Raw genomic sequence first — 9,557 nt, 5'->3', positions numbered from 1 at the left:
GTGGGGGCTGGGGTGGAGCATGTGAGCCCTGCAGGGGAGGGGTAGCCCCTGCGGGGGCCATTAGGCCCCTGTTGGGGGGGGCTGTTACCGCTGGGGGGGCATAGCCCCTGTGGGGGGCCATAGCCCATGTTGGGGGGTAGCAAAATATATACTCATGTATTCATGAATTCATGAAAGATGTATTTAGAGTTCACTTTATTATTATGATAGAGACACTGGTAGTCTTCCACATTGCTTTAACACTGTAGATAGATTAATAAAACATTGCCCAACTGATCACTGTGTCTCTGTCTCACTCTCTTTCTCTCTCTCTCTTTATAGTGGTCTTTTGTTTTAATGGTGGAGGAACATGGATTTTGGGGTATTTTACAAAGTGACTTTGGGATTTTTTTATTAGGGATTTTTCAGTTTTCCAATAGGGAACACCAGAATTCCTGGTAGGGAGGCCAGTGGCAGGACCCTGCTCAGAGTTGGCACCTTGGACCCAGCTGGCTGTGGCTGACCTCCTGGCCAAATGGGGACAGAAGGACATGCTTTGACAGTTCAAAGCAGGCCACCGCAGCTGGAACATCTTACGGGAGATAGCTGCCCAGATGGCTGAGCAGGGGACATACATGGCAGTAGTGCTGCACAGAGGCCAACTCTGCAGCCACAGCTCACTAGCAGCTGGTCCAGAGGCTGTGCAGTCTCCAACCAGGTCTGGCAGGTGCACAGCAGGTCACTGCCAGGCAGCAGCCCCCACTGCCAGACTGCTGCTGTAGGCAAAGGGTGAAGGGAACTCTCAGGGCTGCTTCAGCAGTCCAGCTGGCACAAGGGGTAGTGTCCCCAGGGACCAACTGGATGGGCCCCAGAAGCTCCTGAGGGCGAGTAGCCCTGAGCTACTTGCGAAGGCAGCTTTTTGTACTGATGGGGCCAGGACAGGGCAGCTTTTCATACTGCTGGGAACAGCACAGGTGCTGGCCCTGGGCTCTAGCTCCCCCTGGCTGCAGATCTGGGAGGAGCCAGGCAGGGGTATTTTGCCTTAAGTAGCACAATTTGCTCCAGAACAAAGTGCATGTCTGAGCACATTCTCTGAGGCAAAAAGCCCCAGGTCAAATTTGCACTGCTTCTATTTAACTGCTGCAAGCGCATGTGTTTGCATGTGTGGACATGCCCCCTGAGACTTTTTGGAAAGGGTGCATGCACCAGTGGATCTAGGATTTTGAAAAGTAGGGTCCAGAGCACGGCAGAGCAAAGTAGGAGCCAGACACTACTGTGAGAGGAGGCCGAGGCAGATTAACCCTTCCCTAGCTCTACAGCCACTGCAGTTTTCAGTGGTGAGCAAAGTTCAAAAGCCTTTAAATCTGCTCTTGATTGGCCTTAATTGGCAGTGACACCTCTTCTTGCAACTGCTTCCTAGCCCTGTTCCACCCTGTTCCCATACTGGGAAGAGGAAATGAAGAGGGAGGAGGATGTGACTATACCCTCCCTGGATCTGCCCTCAATAGCAGGTAAATCAAAATAAGTAAAATAAAAAATAAATAAAATTATGGAAATAATTATGGAAATAATATCTCCAGCAGCCTGCTCTCCTCAGTGATTCTGGGCAAAGGGCCTGATTTCCACAATACTGCCTAGTCTTGTCTGCTGCCGTGGCAGGAAGACTTTGCAAAGGGGAAATACCTCCTGGTACCATTTTGCAGTGACCCTCTGTCTTGAACTTCAGGAGTCCTGACCTGGACTGGAAGCTCTACAGTAAGCACCACTCTTGTCAGCCAGAGGTATGATGCTCATGATGTGGTTCCTTCTGGCCCTGGGAGCACACATACATGGAAGGATGGAAACAGTTTCACCCTTTGGGCTTTGAAAACACACTCTATCCCCCTATGCAGCAACAGGGAAAAGGACTGAGCTCTGGAAATGAAAGAACTTCAGCACATGAACCTAGCTCTTCAGGAGCTAATTTACAGTGCTCTGTAGCCCATGTTTGTGACCAGCATTAATGTTCCGCAGGCTTTGCTTTCACCATATCTCTTCCCCCACACCCCCCCATCATTTTTTGGCAGGGAAATAAATTCACCTGTCTTTTAGTAGTAGTCTCTCATATCACTTTCCCTTTCCTTCTCCATGTTGGCTTTATTTCCTTTCCTCAGTTTCATTAGCCAAGAGGCATGTCATCTACTGCTCTGCAACTGGATTTATTTGCTCCTTGGCTTTGCAGCAGCTGCTCTGCAGTTCATCCCCTGAAGCAGTTGTATCAGAGGTGGTCTCTGTGTTGAGTGGTGGGCTAATTAACTCCTTTCAACTTGTAATTTTTGGGGACAGTATAAGAAATGCCCTGTAAAAATGGCTTGCTGCAACTGATAGGATTAGCCTTGACTGACAGAGTGATAAAAGGAGGACCCACCATTCCTCTGGTAGTAAGGACTAAGGCAAAGTTGACTTGACAAACCTCAGGTGTTTCATATGTTACATTCTGTGAAACAGCAAGAACAAACTCCACTTCTGAAAAATTAAAAGGGACTCTTTAAGGTATCCCAGCCATGTGCCTGCAGACTGATTGCCTTGGGTCTCTTCCAAGCTCTTCATTTTTGCAACCTGGCCTCCCTGCTTCAAGTTTTGTGCCAGTTACTACAAAACAAAACACACACTAGAATTAATCTAGCTAATGCAGGTAACAACAGTACCAATGGAAAAAAAAACATGGTGGCAACTTCAGTAAGTATTAAGCTTGTATCTGGCTGTTCTAGTGTGGCAGATAGCACCACCCTGTTGTTCAATCAGCCAGTCGGCACCATTGTTCTTTACAGAGCATGGTGTATGTGCTGATGAGTTATTTGATGGCTGCTGAGTCTGATGCACAAGTGACTGCCCTGCCCACAAGTTGGGCACACCCACACACTGCCAATGTTCTGAATCTGAGCAACAGATTCTTTCCTCCACTGACTCTGGTCATCACAAAACTTGATTCGGTCTGCCTTGCATCTGCCTTACTCCATCTGCAAGCTGACTGCCAACCAAAGCAGCATTCTGCACTCCTTTCCCAGTCATCCTTCCCAGTCATCCAGAGGACGCTAAATAATTTTTGCAAGCATCCCAAAATCTGCACAGCAGTCTGCCTCTCTTTCTAGATCCTTCACAAGCTTCAGAGTATAGCATGATCTTCAGGATCCTGAGACGTGGCATTCCCTTGACATGACCAAGCCACCCAAGTCTTTTCTTACTAATCAACATTCCCATGAATGACATACCAGCACAATTTAACACTTCCTTAACCTGCCGTTAATGATGTTGTTAACAATGCTACCTACATTAAAGCTTGCAGGAGTCAGCTTACCCAGCACCAGACGTACCCTTCCATCTTACTGGTCCAACTTCACCCAGAGATTATGTAGGTGGTGGGGGGCCACAGTTTCCAATGGAAAACTAAGTGCTGAGCCTGAAAGTAATGGTCCAGACATAACAAGGTGAGCACAGACAGATCCAGGGGGATGCGCTGGTGCAGATGGACCACCTCCACATCAATTCCTGCTCCACCCAGAGTTTAAAACCAACTGTTGGTACTGGCAGCAGCATTTGTAGTCAAGCAGCGCTGAGGGAGTCACTTGACTTCATGGCTCATTAAAATCTACCAGATCCATTCTATACACTTCATTCCACAAGTGTCAATGCCCCCTTTCTCAGTGGTCTTTTCAGTGGTCTTGATATGCCACCAATGAAGCTATCATAATTTTCTGAAATCCTGCTGTTTGTTAGCTGCTCCTGGTAATGAAGCTCCCGTTTCACAGCCTTGCAGATTATTTTTAACTCATTCCAAAGAAGTTTTGTTTGGGTTTTGTGTGTGTGTGTATGGGGGAGGGGGGCGGCGTTGCTTCAATCTTAAACAAAATAAAACACAGCCCCAGGCCCCTAGCGTATGAATGAAACATCTAGTTTATTTTTAAACTGGAGAAAAATATGTATTGTTTTATATGCAATGATGCACTGTACCATCTGCACCTCGCTTTTCAAAATTCTCAATCTGTCCATGGAGTTGAGACATGGTGTGACATCAGAAATCACAGAAAGCATTGCTGAACAGAAATGAGGGATGAAACGATTTTCTAGTTCTGTTGCAGGGTGAGCTCTTCCCAGATGCTTCTTTCCCTGCCTTGTCTCCCCTGCTCCCTCCCCACAGCCTTCGTTTCTTAATGAATTCAGTGCTGGTGGAAGGTGCTGAAGTAACAATCCAGGAGGCTCCTATTTTAGGTGCGTTATTTGTGACTGCAATTCAAACTTCCCACACAACCATTCTGTCTTCCCACTACCACAAGTCCCACCCATACCTGCACCTTGAAATACACCTCAACTCTGATTTGTAAAGACCGTCTCCCATGAACAGATGGAAATAACTCTCCATGGCCTAGTCCACCGGGGTGGGGAGCAACCTTTTTGGCCAGAATGCCACAACTTAACCTTGCACCCTCCTTGAGTACCACTCTGATCACCTTCCCATGCTCAATCTGCTGCTGTGTTTTCTGCTCCCTGCCGTATGTGCCAGTGTCCCCTCCTCCATCTGCTGTGTGCCATACACAGAGATACCTGCAGCATTTGTGGCAAGTGCCTCACATTAGCCACTCCTGGCTTACTCAGTCTCTGGCTCCAATGCTTTGACTGCTAATCACAACTGAGTTACAATAAAGCTTTATGTGAAGTGGGTACTGGATACTGTACATAGTAGGAAAATTAGTAAGATCACCACCCTTTGCCCCTGCTCTATTTACACTTGGAAGTCAACATGACCACAAGCTAACTTAGATGATGGAGACATAAATAATCTAAGCCTACATCTGACTTCTTTAGTTTCAGTATCTCTTGCTGGGAAACAAATATTCCTCAGAGAAATCTGGAGTTGCAGAAGAGAGGGACCTAAATAAAAAAAGGTTGGCTGCTTGTCAAAGTAGGATGGATTGGGAATTCCATGCATTCGGGGAAGCATGCAAAAGCTGTGGAGACATCAGTGAGAGGACAGTTCACCCTAAAAGGCACATGGCAGATTTAGCCCAAAGCACACAAACAGATCTTGCATAACAGTTCTAAAATTAGTAACTCCTCACTTTAACAACAGGATAAATGCACAGGCCTAGGAAAAATTACACCCTATACCTACTCCCCTGCCTCAGTCACCTCACCATTTCAAAGCATTCTTCAGGTGCAGAACAATGTCCTCAGCCATGTTCAGGATCCTTCTCTTGCAGCTGACAGCCTGCTTTCTAAATCATTGCACATCTCCTTGTATAAACCAGTTCCTTGTCACTAAGGGCTAATCCCACCCTTAAATGGGCCCTCCTGCTGGAAAACGATGATCCTTTTTCCTGCCAAAGCTTCCTGTATGTCTCTTATTTCCTGACCTCCTCAAGCCCTTGCAGTTTCTGTTCTGCCTTTGAGGATTTTCCATCTATCCAATTCCAGCTCCCTGCTGAAAAGCTGGACAAATAGGTTCTCCTAGGGCACTTGTACATGTGAGGCCATTACCATGTACACGTGATGAAAATATCACTTTATGTAGCTTAATGGTGTCACATTGTACACATGCAAGAGTTTTGGGGGTTTAACTGAGTTAGCATCGTTGCAAGCTAAATGACATCCCAATGTAGTTTAGTTTGTAACATTACAAATTACAATGAAGCAGCTGTCAGCTCACTTCCCCCAGCCACAGGAGAGGTAGGCAGGCTCCTCTGAGAAGGGAAAAAAAAAAAGGATTGGGCCCCTCACTGCTTCTGCCTTCAGTGGGCTCCTGTGACTAGCAGGACATCTGGGGCTATCCAGGAACGGTCTGGCTTGCTCCTGGGGCAGTACAGGAGGGTGGCTGGGTTTACTGGTGGTGGAAGAAGGTGGCCAGGATGGTACATAGGGCACTGGAAGCCCAGGTGGGCTACTAGCTGGCGGGTGCTTCCCCAGCTCGGAGGCAATTGATCCAACACTTCCCCAAGCCTGCCTGGGCTTCCAGTGCCCCATGCACTTGTCCCTGCCACCTTCTCTGGTTGCCATCACATGCAGATGTCCTCCTGCTGCCTCCCTATGCTGCCAGGGGCAAGCTGGGTGTGCTGGCAGCCAGGGAAGGTGACAGGGACAGTGCACAGAGCACTGGAAGCCCAGGTGGGCTCAGGGAAGTGTTGGATTGGGTACCTCCAAGCTGGGGCAGCACCCAGCCAGCTAGCAGCCCACCCGGGCTTTCATCACCCTGTGCACTATCCCCACTACATTCTCCTGTCACCAGGAAACCCAGGTGCCCTCCTGCTGCCTTCCTGCACTACCCCACAAGAAAGCCACCCTGTTCCCAGGTGGCCCCAGGCATCCTGTCAGCCACAGGAGCCTGCTGAAGGCAGAAGTGGTATGGGGCCTGATTTATTTATTTTTTTGGCAGAGCCTGCCCACCTCTCCTGCAGCCAGGGGGTGAGCTGCCAGCTTGGAGGCAGCACCCAGCCCACTAACAGCTGGCCTGGAAAGCCCTGGGGAGCACTGCTGACACAGAGAGAAGGACCAAGGGCCCCCAAAGCTCAGGGGCCACTTGGCCCACCAGCAGTTCCCCCTTCTCCCCCCTCACCCCCCAGCACACTCCAGCTCAAAAATAAATAAATAAATAAAAGGCTTGGGCCCCTTGCCATAACATGACAGAAAAATTGAAAGGTTTAGTAGTCAGGGTTTTATTCTATGCCCCACTATTTCAATATAGGGGGTCATAGAATAAAACTCTGAGGTCTAAATCCCCATCACATATACAAGCGCCCGTAGGCTTTAGCTCACCCACTGTCCCAAGCTGTTTTCATCTGAGGAGGCAGCTGTTAAGTCCTAGTTGCCTGCCTATTTAGTCAGTCTAGGAGCCCAGTAGCATAACTAAGATGGGGTGACAAGGGTAGAAGCACCAGGCACCACTTTTGTGGGGGGACACAAAAATAGCCACTGCTGCCACCATCAGTACTGCAGCAACTGTTGCTGCCTCATGTGTCACAGCTGCCCTGCCCTGCAATGCCTCTGTGGGAGCCATGTGATACAGCCCTTGTCAGCGAATGGGGAAGTCCACATACACCGAGGCCTTTCTTACTTGAATAATTCCATAACTTGGATTCACAGCCAATTTCCCCAAACTATCATATACCTGAACTTCATTGCTAAATGGAGCAAGCAGTCCTAAGACACCAAGCTAGAAAAAAGCTTGTCTTCCAGTTTTCTACTCCTCTATTTCCACATCCCCTTAAAGCCCTTCCCCTACCCTGGCCTGACTGTTAATACTCTCCTTCTTCTAAAGCAGGTGTTTATATCCCTGCCATCACAAATTACAGGGGTCATTATATATTTAGGTGGCTGTGCTTTCTCCTCCACAGGGGCAGTAAAGTAAGCTGAGAAGTCCAATTTCTGTTACCTCCTGAAGTCCCTCATCTGTGCTTCTCCACTTGCTTTGTAGAGAGATGGGCAGAGGCTGATCAGCTCCATGTATGTGTTTGATAAGGGAGTGGGAAAAAATGTAATAAGAAGAGTTTATCAGGCTCCAGCTACAAAAGCCCCTTCCATACTTGCCATACAATGAACTGACTCTAGTGGTATGGGGCAAAAAGACTCAGCGTATAGGGTGGGGCAAACCACTGAAAAGAAGGGCTAAGAGACCTATACAATATGTGAAGGTAGATGTTTGCACCAGCTGACAGAAGCTGGATTGCTCCCCACAGCATCAGCACTCTAGCAAGTGGGGTCACTCAGAGTTTAAAACCTGACAAGAAATTGGGTATTTCTGGCCTAGTTGTAGTCCATCCTAATGAGAAGGGTGTTAGTTTCTCACATTTATCAAGTCTACAGCTCACACCTTTACAATTGTAGCTATCACAGTTAATTAGCTCACCACACCCATCTCAAATTATCTTCCAGCTGGGCAGGGGCTGTTTTACCACTAGGAGAGGTCTTTGTCATTTTTAATCTGTCTGCTTTTCCGGTCCTCTTCTTTAACCCATTCTTCTCCCATGCTATTGTTCACTCTAACCCTCAGTAAAGAAGGATTATGGCCTGGAATTCTTCAACAGAGGAAACTGGGGGCAAAGGAAGAGATCCTCTTTCACTGACCTTTCCCTCAAGAAGCTGACCTGTAGGCTCAAAAAGGGGAATATGCTAATCAAATGGGTAGAAGGAGCTGCCTTAGTTTTCCCCAGGTTTTTTTTTAAAGAATACTAGATCACAGCCCTGCAGATTCTGACCTTTGCATATTTTTCCATCCATCTCTTGTGTATGTCCAAGGATCAGTAGCGCTGCTTAGAAAATACAACCTAATAGCAAAAAAGGTTCCAACAAGATAGATGGCCCCAAATAAGGGTGGAGGTAGGTGCTTGGTACCTCTGAAAATCAGCTCATCAAAAATATAAAGGGAGGGGGTCTAAATGCAGAATCAATTCCAAATGTGTCTCTGTGTGCTAAATGCAAGCTGTGGCCATAATTTTCTGATCCCAAATTAGTTGTATCACTTCTCTGTGCCTCAGTTTCCCCACCAGTAACACAGGAGAAATTATACTGCTGTACCATGCAGAAAAGAACATGTGAGGCTCAGTCCATCTTGAGCACTTCTGGTGCAAGATGCTAGCAGTTGAGCAAGTGCTATTGTTAAAATACACATTTTGAAAAGGAAGCATTTGGACCTTACTGTTGTAGCTCAGGGTGCTCTCAAAAGAAATGTGCCTCATATTAACTGCTCCCTCTACACTATAATGATCAACCCAAATCCAAAATGATGGCTTCCTTTTTCCTTCTTTTGCCTTTTGCCATATTTACTTCAGGTGTCTTTTTCCTTTGAATTACAGGTTGCTAAGTGACTCCTGTAAGGTGCTGACTGCCCCAGTGCTGGCTGACTTCAGTAAATGTTGATAGTATACAATCTGTGATAGGATATGGCTCACAGCTGTGCTTTGTGAGGAAGAGAAATAGAGGGTCAAGGCAGGAGTGTAACTGGGCTGGGAAGAGCAATTAGGACAGCAGCATCAGACACTGCCTTTGTGTGTAGAGGAAAACAGTAGCTGCCATCAGCACCATTGCAACTAGTACTACCCTGTGTATCACACCTGCCCCAGGTGTGGGGCTGCCCTGCTATGCATATGGGCACAAGTACATGAGCGTGAATACCATTGAAAGTACACATAAGAAAGAGAGGAAAAGGACTGTATGTGAAAATACTCACATTCAAGAAATGCGTGTGTGTGTGTGTAGGTAGGCGTGTGCACACACATTTGTGCATGTATGCGTGACTGTGAGAAAGGCTGCTGTGCTTAAAATTGAAGTGATAAATCATACCTGAGGTCTCCCCAGAGATGTATAAATAGGAAACTGAAAAGCATTTCCTTCTATTTATTTTATAAGTGCAATAAACTTTATCAGCTTTTAGTATTGGCAACTTGTGCAATATTTATGGGCTGTTTACTTCAGATGTTATTCAGAGGTTAGCATCAGGAAAAAATTCTTTACAGTGAGGGTTGCCAAAATGTGGAATACGATTCCAAGGGAGGTAGTGTTGCCCCTTCCTTGGAGGCGTTTAAAAGGAGATTAAACAGATACCTGGCTGG

Source organism: Gavialis gangeticus, unplaced genomic scaffold (assembly GCF_001723915.1).
Source record: "Gavialis gangeticus isolate Ggan-Ray unplaced genomic scaffold, GavGan_comp1, whole genome shotgun sequence".
Classification (NCBI taxonomy): Eukaryota; Metazoa; Chordata; order Crocodylia; family Gavialidae; genus Gavialis; species Gavialis gangeticus.
The sequence above is the reverse complement of the archived record's forward strand: the minus strand, read 5'-3'. Positions refer to the sequence as shown.